We start from the raw sequence: 12676 nt of genomic DNA, 5'->3' as shown, positions 1-12676 counted from the left end.
AATGTCTGTAGGGGTGCCTAGATGGCTCTGTCGGTACAGCATGTGACTCCTGATCTCAGGGTTGCCAATTCAAGTGTGTGGAGCCTACTTAAAAAAATAAAGTTTTTTAACTTCAAAATAAATAAAAATGTAGAAGCAAAAAGACACTATCGTTGAGCATCCCTAGCATCTACATTTTGAATTCTCAATATCATTTCTGCATTAATTCTTAGAGAAATGGTTATTTTCACATGTACAGGAAGAATTTGTAAGATTAACCTGGGTCATCTGTTGTGTATGAAAGACATCTTTCAAATATTTTAACGTTTATTTATTTTTGAGAGAGAGACCGAACACGAGTGGGGGAGGGGCAGAGAGAGAGAGAGGGAGACACAGAATCCAAAGCAGGCTCCAAGCTCTGACCTGTCAGCCCAGAGTCTGACACAGAGTCAAACCCTTAGCTCGAACCCACGAACCATGAGACCATGACCTGAGTCAAAGTTGGACGTCCAAACGACAGAGCCACCAGGCACCTCTATCTTTCAAAGATTTATAGTTCATGGGGCGCCTGGTTGGTTCAGGCAGAAGCGCCTGGGGTCGTGAGTTCAAGCCCCATGTTGGGTGTAGAGATTACTTATATAAATAAAACTTTAAAAAAAAATTACAGTTCATATGAAAAAGCTACCAACCTGAAATGGTTAGGGTTGATCAAAGATGAAACAACTTGTATATCAAAATGGCTACATGTAGAATATCCAACTCCTGGATCTCAGGGTTGTGGGTTCAAGTCCCACACCAGGTATAGAGATTACTTAAAATCTTTTTTTTTTTTAAATTACTTAAAAACAAAATCTTAAGAAAAAAAAAAAGAATGACTATAACTATTTCAAACACATGGTATAAATCCCCAAGTTTATAATAATCAAAGATCCTTAGAAAACCAACAGTCAAAAAAAATTTAAAATCCCAAAAATAACCTACTGTAAGAGACTACTGTTATAATTTTTTTTTTTAATTTTTTTTAATGTTTATTTTTGAGAGAGAGAGAGAGAGAGAGACAGAGCATGAATGAGGGAGGGGCAGAGAGAGAGGGAGACACAGAATCCAGAGCAGGCTCCAGGCTCACAGCTGTCAGCACAGAGCCCGACGTGGGGCTGGAACTCAGAGACTGCAAGATCATGACCTGAGCCAAAGTCAGAGGTTTAACCAACTGAGCCACCCAGGCACCCCTGTTATACTAACTTTTTACTCTGAAACTGGTAATTAAAAGAACAAAGCATTTGTCCTTTTTATTTTTTTCTTTTTATTGTTTTTATTTTAATTCCAGTATGGTTAACATAGTGCTATATCAGTTTCAGGTGTACAATACACTGACTCAACAATTCAATACATTACTCAGTGCTCATCATGGTAAGTGTGCTCATCCACCCCTTTCAACAGGAACTAAACTTCAGTATAAGCCTGCTACTAAGGGAAAGCTCTTTAGAAAAGAACAATACTTCAAAAACATAAATATGACAGAAATAGCACAATGATACAATTTCAAAACTTCTAATTAAATAACTGATTCAAGTATCATCAGTGAATTCTAAACTATTAAGTAAAGATTTATAGGGAATTTTATAATATAAGGATCACACTGACACCATCTGAACAACTAACAACTAAACCACTAAAATCACTAAAAGTGGGACAACCATTCATTATATACCTCCTTGTGTGATGTAAACGAAAGTACAGAGCACCACCTATGTGCTGTTCCCCTTACTGTCAAAAAATAAAAATAAAGGGGCACCTGGGTGGCTCAGTCGGTTAAGCATCCAACTTCGGCTCAGGTCATGATCTCACAGTTTGTGGGCTCGAGCCCTGCATCAGCCTCTGTGCTGACAGTTCAGAGCCTGGAGCCGGCTTTGGATTCTGTGTCTCCCTCTCTCTCTGCTCCTCCCCTACTCATGCTCTGTCTCTCAAAAATAAACAAACATTAAAAAAAATTTTTTTTTAACAAAAGAATTGTTTAAATAAATAAATAAAAATAAAAAAATGAAATCAAGCTTCTAACTATTAGTTTACAAAAAATACAGGAGCAAGTGAAAAGAAACACGAGAATGTACATAGGATACCTACAGGACAAATGGCCTGGTTTCTCCAATGAATCAATCATATGAAAAGGGGATAATTATCATATAATAAAAAACGCTTAGACATGAAAGCCAAATAAGTGATAAATACAGACCTTATCTGAACTGTGAATGGAACAAACTGCCTGTAAAGTGACATTTTTAACACAATAAGAGAAATCTGAATATAGATGACATTATATTAAGGAATTACTAATTGTTCAATGTGATAATAGCATGATGGTTATGTTTTTAAAAGAAAGCCTTAACAAAGGTTCGTAACAATGTATTTACAGGAAAGTTTGAGATTTGCTTTAAGGGGCGCCTGGGTGGCGCAGTCGGTTGAGCGTCCGACTTCAGCCAGGTCACGATCTCGCGGTCCGTGAGTTCGAGCCCCGCGTCAGGCTCTGGGCTGATGGCTCGGAGCCTGGAGCCTGTTTCCGATTCTGTGTCTCCCTCTCTCTCTGCCCCTCCCCCGTTCATGCTCTGTCTCTCTCTGTCCCAAAAATAAAAAACGTTGAAAAAAAAAAATTAAAAAAAAAAAAAATAAATAAATAAAATACTTCAGGCACTAGGGCGCCTGACTGGCTCAGGTTGTAGAACACGTAATTCTTGATCTAGGGGTCATGAGTTTGAGCCCCGTGCTGGGATAGAGATTACTTAAAACAATAAAAAAAAAAAAATTACAAACATATAGCATGTCTGGCAGAGAAGGGTTTCCTAAATATGATATAAAAAGCACAAACCATAAAAAGCTGAAAATTTCAATTCATTAAAATTATGAACTTTTCTAATACCAAGACTATAAAGAGATGAAAAGTCACAAATTGAAAACAGATTATTTGTAGCCCGTAGTTAGCAAATAATTAGTATACAAAATTACATATATAAAGAAGTCTTAAAAGTCAATCAGAAAAAGAGAAACAAGAAATTGGCAAAGAACTTGAACACACACTTCATGAAAGAAGCACAAATAATGAATGAATATATGAAAGGAGGCTCAACTTAAGGAAACGTAATAAAAACCAAAACAGATACCATTTCAAACCCACCAGATTAGAAAAAAATTTAAAAGTCTGACAATATCAAGTGTTGTGGAGGAAGTGAGGAAACCAAAACACATACTGCTGGCTCTTGACTCAGTAACCACAAGATGCACAAATACCATGAGCCAACTCAGTGACTCAAACATTAAAAGTGTTTGGTAAGCAATTAAGCAACTGATAATGACCAATCCAGAATTATGAGAACACATGCGGACTACTGCCAGATACAAATTCTGGCCCTTAATGAACTGAATCAAACCTGACACAATAGAAATAAGAAAACTTAGTCTCTTACCCAGTTTATCCAGTTTATTTCGTTAAGTACAAAATATTCAGGTATTCATTTCCTCAAGTACTAATGACATCTTAATGACTAAAATTTTAATGAACTATTTATCATTCCAGTTACACTATACTACAAAGAGAACAAGTAGTTTTAAATAGCTTTGAGTTCTTTGTCTCACTCTCTCTGCCCCTCCCCCCGCTCTTCCTCTGTCTCTGTCTCTGTCTCTCTCAAAAATAAACATTTAAAAAAATTTTTTTAAAGAATGAATGAATAAATAAATAAATAAATGAATAAATAAATAAAAATAGTGGCTATACTTTAAATTTACTTTATAGGAAATGAAATGGCCCTGTGACTGCCTAAGAGGGATGAAAGTGTAGCAGATGTAGTTTGGGCATTGAAGTTGAACAAATCTGAGTCCAAATCCAGACTCGACCATTTTATAGCTGTAACCTTAAATTACTCAACTTCACTGATCCTCAATTTCCTCAACACCTAAAAAGTATGTGTATCACAAACTGCCTACCTAATCAAAGATTAGAGATTATTGCAAATTGCAAAGATTAAGAGATTATGTCAAGTGCTTAACAATGCCTACCTCATTAGCACAGGCCCAGTGTTAGCACACTTCCCTTTATAAATCTTGCTAATCTCACCTAAAAATTTTAAAACCTAAAATTACAACTCTCAACTGATAGGAAAATATTACTCTTAATTCAAATCATTTCCAATATTACAAAATTGTGCACTACCGGTTAGAAGAGGAATACCTGCCTACGTCTTCCTTTATTACATTATGGAAAAAATAGATTTTCACTTATCTTCAAGATATAGAAGCAGGATTCCCAAGTTATGCCAAAATATAAACTCATCTGATTTCTTTTTTTTTTTTTTTTTTTTTTTTAATGTTTGTTTATTTTTGAGACAGAGAGAGACAGAGCATGAATGGGGGAGGGGCAGAGAAAGAGGGACACACAGAATCTGAAGCAGGCTCCAGGCTCTGAGCTGTCAGCACAGAGCCCGATGCGGGGCTCGAACCCACGAACCGTGAGATCGTGACCTGAGCTGAAGTCGGACGCTCAACTGACTGAGCCACCCAGGCGCCCCTAAACTCATCTGATTTCTAAGATTTAATTCAAGTTTTTGAATCTAAATAAAAGCTATTTAATATTTAAGGTACTACATACCACTTTTTACATTTCCTGAAAAAGCCTGTCTAAAGAAAAATTACCTGATTAATGATGAATTGATGGTATTGGGATTTTTTGGTTTGCCTGTGGGAAAAAAGTTTACAGTTAAAATAATCTACATGTTAAAAATCTCAAAACAGGAGGGGCAGAAGGGTGGCAATTGGTTAAAGCATCTGACTTGAGCTCAGGTCATGATCTCCCAGTTCATGGGTTTGTCAAGCCCCACACTGGGCTCCACACTGAAAGCCCACAGCCTGCTTGGGATTCTGGCTCTCCCCTCTCTCTCTGCTCCTCCCCCACTCACACTTTCTCTCAAAATAAATAAACTTAAAAAAAGAAAATCTCAAAACAGCAACACCTGAGTGACTCAGTCAGTAGGGCACACAACTCTAGATCTCAAGGTCACGAGTTCAAGTAGAGCTTACTTTAAAAAAAAAAAAACAAACTCAAACTATTCAATTTAATTAGAGATCAGGGAAATTTATAATACAGGCCATCTACACTGTGGGATAATGAAAATACATTTGTAATGCTGAAAATACTCAAGAGGATTTTAGTCACTGAATTAAATTTCAGGAATCATCATTTTAAACACCTTACCACATTCAAGATGTAAAAGAAAAGATGCACAAAATAAACTTAACATTTGCCAATCTGAGAAATATGAATAACCAGTGATGACTGTCTACAGACCTAATATTATCACTTCAGGATACTGTCTCCTTCAAAACCAAAATAAAAAATAAAATCTTTCAGGGGTGCTTGGGTGGCTCAGTCAGTTGAGCGTCCAACTCTTGGTTTTGACTTATGTCATGATCTCATGGTTCATGAGTTCAAGCCTGTCGGGCTCTGCACTGAAAATAAAGAGCCTGCTTGGAATTCTCTCTCTTTCTCTCTCTCTCTCCCTCTCTCTGCCCACCCCCCGCCCCACCCCACCCCGCTCACTCTATTAAACTTTAAAAAAAATTTTTTTTAAATAAAATCTTTCAGGGGCACCTGGTTGGCTCAGTCGGTAGAGCATGAGACTCTTGATCTCAGGGTTGTGAGTTCAAGCCCCACATTTGCGTAGATACTACTTTTAAAAAGGATTTTTTTTATGTCAATAAAAATAACGTAAATAATAAAATCTTTCAAGATACACACAAAATGTCATGATGAGGTCATGAGTCAAATTCTAAACCAAAGAAAAATTCAGAAACTTCTTATATCCACAAACTTTAATTTTCTTCCACTGTCTTTATTTCTAAAGTAACCCTTTTCTTCCAATGAGGCCACTTGTTAGTAAGTTATTTGCTGTGCAGTGATAGAGATGATCATTAGAGAAACATTAATTTTCCCATTTCCATAATGAGAATGACTCTTAATGCAACACAGAGCACGCATTAAATGTTAAATGAATAACAGAAAAACGAAATAGAATGGATTAGAAATAAAAATTTAATTTCTAAAATTCCACTTTATAGGCTAATGCAGAGAATGTAATTCTTTTAGACTTTGAACACTTCACATTTTTTGTTATAACACAATACATAAACTTTCAGTTTAACTAGTTTGGGACAGTAACAAGAAAGAACTAGCTATCACTAAAGACTAAGTACCCTGTTTTTCCCACCATCAAATATGACAAAATTCCAAAGAGAAACATCCATCGTGTCTATCCAATTTCTCAAATGCTAATAATTATAACTGAGGAAAGAGAGAAAACACTAGTAAGTGGGGTTAGAACAGAAAGTATTTAATAGTCAACTAAATTGCCCAATCTGGTTTTCTAACACTGCATGTTATTTTAAAACTCTCAAATTTTCACTTCAGTTTAATATAAAATGCATTTTCATGCCCAGCCATACTTTTAAAAGACCAGTCTGGAAACAATCCAAAGTCAGAGATCCCTGATAGAGATCAAATAAATGAAGTATAACTTGATGTTCCACAGGAAAGATTTGGGACTGTTTCTGAGGCCCAGGTGGACTATACAGGTAAGTCTCCACCCAAGAAATAAACAAAAGAGGCAAGACAAATATACTGGGGAAGACCAGACAATGTCAAAGATATCCCCAAAGGCCCTTCACCCCGGCTCTGGTTTCCTCCCTTTCTCCCTAATCTCAACGACTCAGGGAGAACTAAATCTGCATCTCACTTCCCCAGCTCACCCTCAACTCCAGATCACTCACCTTCTTTACTAAAACCTGGATCCTCCTCCCCGACATCCTCTAATTCCCACAGAGCTCTTACTCCAGCCAGATAGACATCTACTGCGCCTGTCTTTCAGTAAGGTATTAGTTCCCTTAATCCGAACTCATTTTCCGCATCCCATCTGCCTTCCGCCCCTTCAACTCGGGTCCCCTCACTCCGACCTTTCTCCCAGAATCCTCCCAAGTCACCAATTTCTAGCCCCTTCTCCCTCCCACTCCTCAGCTATAGCTCCTTTCTTCCGGCTCGGCCTCCAACCTCTTCCCAAGGAACCCTCCCCCATCCGTCTCCCGGTACCGGTCCCCTCCCCCAACTCCGCCCCTCTCCCCTTCTCCCAGCGGGAGGCCCCCCTCACCTGAACGCCGCTGCCGCCGCCGTCCCAGAAGCCGAAAGGTGCTGGCGCCGGCCGGCCTCCCAGGCTCGGTCCCCGCTGAGCTCCTGACGGCCTCTAGGGAGAGCGAACGCCACCACCTCCAACTCTGCCCGCCCGGGGCCAGGCCGTCACCGTAGCCACTGCCAGTACCACAGCCGCCATGTTGAAGTCCTACTTCCCTCCTCCTTCCCCTCACTACTCCGCCCCTTTGGGCGTCGGACGTCAAGGCGCCGCGCTCCACCCTCCCTGGGCCAATGGGAGGAGCCGACGGTGACGTAACTAATCTCTCTTCTGCCAAACAACTCCAGTTGCCTGGACCGCTGCAATTAGAACGAGTGGACCTTGCTGACCCATAAGGGAGAAAGGGAAGGGAGGTGGGGGGAGACACTCAGAGGTTAAGGCGTAGAGGCTGGAGAAGCGGCCCAGGAGGGAATCTGAGAGCCTCGAATCGTGAAGGGACGCACAAAGACTTACCAATGAGACCTACTTGGGAGTGAGAATGTCTGGCTTCTGGTCGCAGGTCAGTGACCCGGTACAAGTCCTACCCTTTCCGGACCTCACTTTCCCCATTTACAAAGATTGGGTTGAAAGATGACCTCTAAATCTTCCTCCAATTGTGACATTCAACGATTTAAACTAGGTAATCCAATCCCAAATATTGACTGCCTTGTGCATTTATTGGATGTCTCTTGAAATTCGGTGCATGGAGGATTCATAACTGCGTGAGATGAATCTTTGTTCCCGAAAGTTCCTATTTGGTGAGAGAAATAGAAGCACAGTTAACTCGAGGAAAAATCAGAGAGTGATAATGGCCTAACAGGTGCGTTAATTGCTCTGGACAAAATGGCTTTTGGCTGGAGGATCAGAAAAGGTTCACATCTCTACACTTTCTGGGTACATAAAGAATGTGTGTGCGCTCATACCTAATTCTTCAGCCCTGTTTTCTCTTCAGAGCTCCAGAGAAGGTACCGTTTGTACTTTGAAGGGTGCAGCAGTTTTAACTCACAATGAAAGAAAGTGGGCATTCCAGAAGGGGGAAGTTAAAATAAGCAGAGAATAGCAAATCGTCGATTCTGGATTATTTGCCTACTTAATTCAACAAATAATGGGCAGCCACAGAAGGCTTGTGGAAGACTACTGGAACAAAGCTCTTCATCAGGAGAATTTAAATGGTAGCAGTGAATAAAATGGACTGCAGACTACAGGGCAGACTTCTGCACTTCTGCACTGAGTAAAAGATTCACACCTGAAGTAAAGCAGAGACAGCAGGGATGAAGACCAGGGAATGAACTGAACCAAGATTGAAGGGATTAACTCAACAACACTCCCATGTAGAGAATGGGAGGGAGAATAAATCATGGGAGAATAAATCATAAGAAAAAGCAAGTTCTGGGGGTCTTTTTTAAACATAAACAAAAAAAAAAAAGTAAGGTTTACTGAAGTGCTAGAGGAGATAATAGTGAGTTCAGCTGTCCAAATTAAGATGATGGCAAATTTTCCAGAGAGATGTCCAGGAGGGAATGTAAACTTGGAAATTAAAAAGAGGCAAGGAGTATATATGTGTAGTATACTGATACTTCTTGAGCAATTAAACTTTTCACTCATAATTCAACAAGCATTTCCTGACTGCCTGCAGTATACCAGGCACTGTTCTATGCACTGGGGATAGAGCAGTGTATAAAAGAGACCCCTCCCCAAAAAATCCCTGCTCTCACAGAGCTTATATTCGAGAGGAAAATGACTAATAATAATGGTGATAGGTGTTAAGAAGAAAAAATAAAGCAGAGGAAAGGAGATAAAAAGGTATCCAAGGTTGAAATTTATAAAGGATGGCCAGGGAAAGGTGATATCTGAGTTAAAAATTGAGGGAAGTGAAAGATTTGCAGATATTTAGGAGTAGAAAATGCCAACTGAAGGGAACACCAAATAAGAGATCCTGAAGTGGAAGCTCACCTTCTATGTTCTAGGAACAGTATGCAGCCCAGTGTAGCTGGAATGGAGTAAGCAAAGAGGAGATGAAGTCAGGTGACAGGGGACTAAATCACACAGGGTCCTTTAGGTCATTTTAAGGACTTTGGCTTTCACTCTGAGCTGAAAGCCATTGGAAAGTTGTGAGCAGAGAAGGGAAATGATCTTTTTAGCAGGATCACTCTACTCACTGAGCATAAGCTAAAGAAGGGCAAGAGTGTAAGAAGAAAGACCATTTAAAAATTATCGCAGTATTCCAAGCAGGAAATGATAGTCCTAAGTAGGACTGTACAGTTGTAGTAGTAGTGAAACTGATTAGAAATAGCTCGGTTCTGGGTACATTTTGAAGGTAGCACAGTAAGAATTTGCTCCCAGATTCGATGCACGATGGAAATGAAAGGACTCAAGGATGACTTTAAGGTTTTTGACCTCAAATTCTTACAGGTTTGGCTAGAAGAATGGAAAATCAGATTAATTAAAATTTCTGAGGATAGGACCCTTTGGAACACTGACAGGGCATGGGAAGACGAAGCAGGGAAGGATTTGGAAAAGTAGTGACAAGAGTAGTAGAAAAGGAATTAGAAGACTATGGTGCCGGGTGCCTGAGTGGCTAAATTAGTTAAGCATCTGACTCTTAATCTTGACTCCGGTCATGATCTCACAGTTAGTGAGTACAACCCCCCCCATTGGGCTCTGTGCTGATGGCATGGAGCCTGCTTAGGATTCTGTGTCTCCTTTTCTTTGCCTTCTCCCATTTGTGCAGGCTTTCTCTCACGCTTTCTCTCTCTCAAAATAAATAAACTTTAAAAAAAATTTAAATGTCTAAGAAAAGAAAGACTGTGGTGTCATGGAGGATTAGGAAGGGAAGAACCTTTGGAGGTCTGGGCCTGTGCCTCTTACAGTAGGACTCCCTGAGACCAGAGACATGCCTCCCCTATCAGATAAGGACTTCCTGAGATTTCCCCACCAGCCTAGGTCTCCTGATCCAATAATTTTTCCTTCTCTCCCTTCTTGCTTTAAGTAGGGATCAGGTTTCTGATCCCTGAGAAACACTGATCAGTGTTCTACTCCTGAGCCAGCCTGCTGTGTGCCTGTTCTCCATGGACACAACTCATTTTATTTTTTTAAAGTAGGCTCCACACCCAGCGTGGAACCCAGTGTAGGGCTTGAATTCATGACCCTGAGATCAAGACCTGAGCTGAAATCAAGAGTTGGACACTCAACTGACGGAGTCATCAAGGTGCCCCAGACACAACCCCTTCTTAACAAATGGAAATGAAGTAAGGACATTTCCTGGAGAAACAAATACTTCACCTTCCTAGAAGTGACTCATAGTTGACAATTTCCATATGTGAATGCTGATGGTAATTCTCTTGGGGTCAGAAGAGGTTGAATAAGACACCAGTCCTCCACTCCCCCTGCCCTGTGTCTTTCCTTCCCAATGCACCTAGATGGTGCCAGCACACCCCATGTCTAGAAGCAGCACTCCAGGCCAAGGGGCATCAGCTTGCACTCCTTCCACTTTTCCTTTTCTTTCTCCTTCACTTCATAAATGAGGCTTTTGGGGTGTCTAAGAGCAGAAACAGGAAAGACAACCAGCTCTTAATCTTTAGCCATCCAGAATTTACTTAGTCGGACCATATGCCAGACACCATGAGTCTGCAGAGATACTCTTAAGGAGGTCAAGTGAAAGAATCAGGCAGGTGTACAGAAAATGATAGTATCTGGCAGAAAATTATGGAGTTCCCAAGGTAGTACATTGCATACCTCAGAAGTAGAGAGGGGAGAGAATCTGAGTAGACTTGAGAAACAAAGGAGAACTATATGGAAAATTGAAGGATTTATGCTAGACCTTAAAGAACAGATAGAATGAAGGGTGCCCAAAGCAATGAGAACAAAGCAGTTTAGGCACAGGCATGGATTCAAGAAAGCTCCACAAAAATTCAGAATCAGTATGGGTATATGTAGGAGAGCAGAGGAAAATAAGGCTGGAGAGAGCAAGTACGAAGAGGCGTGGCTTGGGTTTAATAGTTCTAAGGCTATAAATAAAGTCACTGGAAGCTTTTCTCCTGGGAAATTAAAGAGAAAAGTCTGGATAAATCCTTAGAATCATGGGGGTCAGGTTGAAACCCTTTGCCCCTCCCTAGAAGCTCAAGATAACAATTAAGGACTCAAGTCTTGGAGCACCTGGCTGGCTTAATCAGTAAAGCGTGCAACTCATGATCTTGGGGTTGTGAGTTCAAGCCCCATGTTAGGTGTATAAATTACTTAAAAATAAAATCTTGAGGCACCTGGGTGGCTCAGTCAGTTAAGCACCTGACTTTTAATTTTGGCTCAGGTCATGATCTCACAGTTCGTAGGATAGAGCCCCAAGTCAGGGCTGACAGCCTGGAACCTGCTTGGGACTTTCTCCCTCTTCCTCTGCCCCTCTCCCTCTGCCCCTCTCCCTCTGCCCCTCCCCTGCTCGCTCTCTCTCTCTCTCTCTCTCAAATAAATAAAGTAATTAAATGGTTGAATAGAAAAATATGGGTATAGGGGCACCTGGGTGGCTCAGTTGGTTAAGCAACCAACTCCTGATTTCGGCTCAGGTCATGATCTTGCAGTTCATGAGTTTGAGCCCTGCATCAGGCTCTGTGATGACTGCTCAGAGCCCACTTGGGATTCTCTCCCTCCCTCTGCCCCTCTCTCCCACTCATGCTCGCTCTCTCTCTCACAAAATAAAAGTTTTTAAAAAAATACATGGGTATAACTTGTCAAGAGGCAATTCACTAAAGAAGAAACAAATAAATAGCTAGTGAGCATATACAAAGATAGCCAACATGACTGATAATTTTTAAAAATGGGGAAAGGCCCCATTTTTCACCTAACAAATTGGAAAAAGCTAAAAGGATTAATTATATCCAATACTGTCACGGATGGAGAAATAAGCATATTTATACACTGTTGATGGCAGTACAAATTGATGAAACCATTTTTGTAGAGCAGCATGGCAGTGACTATCACAATACATTGTGAAGTAAAAAGCCAGTTATAGAATAATGCTTATTGTATCCATTTTTATAAAAAAAAAAAAACAGCTAGACATACAGATATAAATATAGACATAGATATAAGTACAGGTTTAGAAGAATGCCCGGCTGGCTCAGTTGGTGGAGCATGTGATTCTTGATCTTGGGGTCATGAGTTCAAGCACCACATGTGGCATAGAGTTTATTTAAATAAAAAATAAAAATAAATGTAGATTTAGATATTTTAACATAGATAACAGACTGCAAAGATACACACCAAACTCTTATTGTGGCTCTGAAGGGAGCAGGACATGCCTGAAGGGGGTGGGCAGCAGGACTTGGAACCAAGGAGGTGGGGGAAGTGGAAACCAGAGAGAAGGTCGCAGTCACTGCTGGAAAATGTGACTGGAAGAAGTCACAGCTGTGAGAGAGGAAGAATTGCCCTGACTTTTCCCTTCCTCCAGTTTCCTGCCATTGCCTCTCACCGTTGGAATCTAGCTAGCAGCTGGCAAAAGGAGC

General features: G+C 40.5%; 1 protein-coding gene and 1 long non-coding RNA gene across 3 annotated transcripts in view; one reads left to right on the top strand and one right to left on the bottom strand.

The window, feature by feature from the left end:
* The window catches only part of UBAP1 (ubiquitin associated protein 1), a 61182-nt gene extending 53906 nt beyond the window's left edge, over positions 1-7276 (bottom strand). The window contains exons 1-2 of one of the 2 annotated variants that reach the window (XM_078436737.1): positions 7164-7233; positions 4660-4702 (exon numbers count right to left, since the gene is read on the bottom strand). The gene's annotated coding sequence lies outside the window, so the exon portion shown is untranslated. Of the gene's footprint in view, positions 1-4659; positions 4703-7163 lie in introns of both variants that reach the window. The other variant, XM_078436736.1, reaches the window with a different exon arrangement.
* Positions 7277-7452: 176 nt separating this feature from the next.
* Positions 7453-8567, top strand: LOC144614166 (uncharacterized). The gene is made up of 2 exons (XR_013551746.1): positions 7453-8001; positions 8134-8567. It is a non-coding gene; the product is annotated as an uncharacterized LOC144614166 (long non-coding RNA).
* Positions 8568-12676: the final 4109 nt, after the last annotated feature.

The sequence above is a fragment of the Panthera onca genome, chromosome D4 (assembly GCF_046562875.1).
Source record: "Panthera onca isolate mPanOnc1 chromosome D4, mPanOnc1 haplotype 2, whole genome shotgun sequence".
Lineage (NCBI taxonomy): Eukaryota > Metazoa > Chordata > Mammalia > Carnivora > Felidae > Panthera > Panthera onca.
This window is presented reverse-complemented; position numbering and strand designations above follow the sequence as displayed.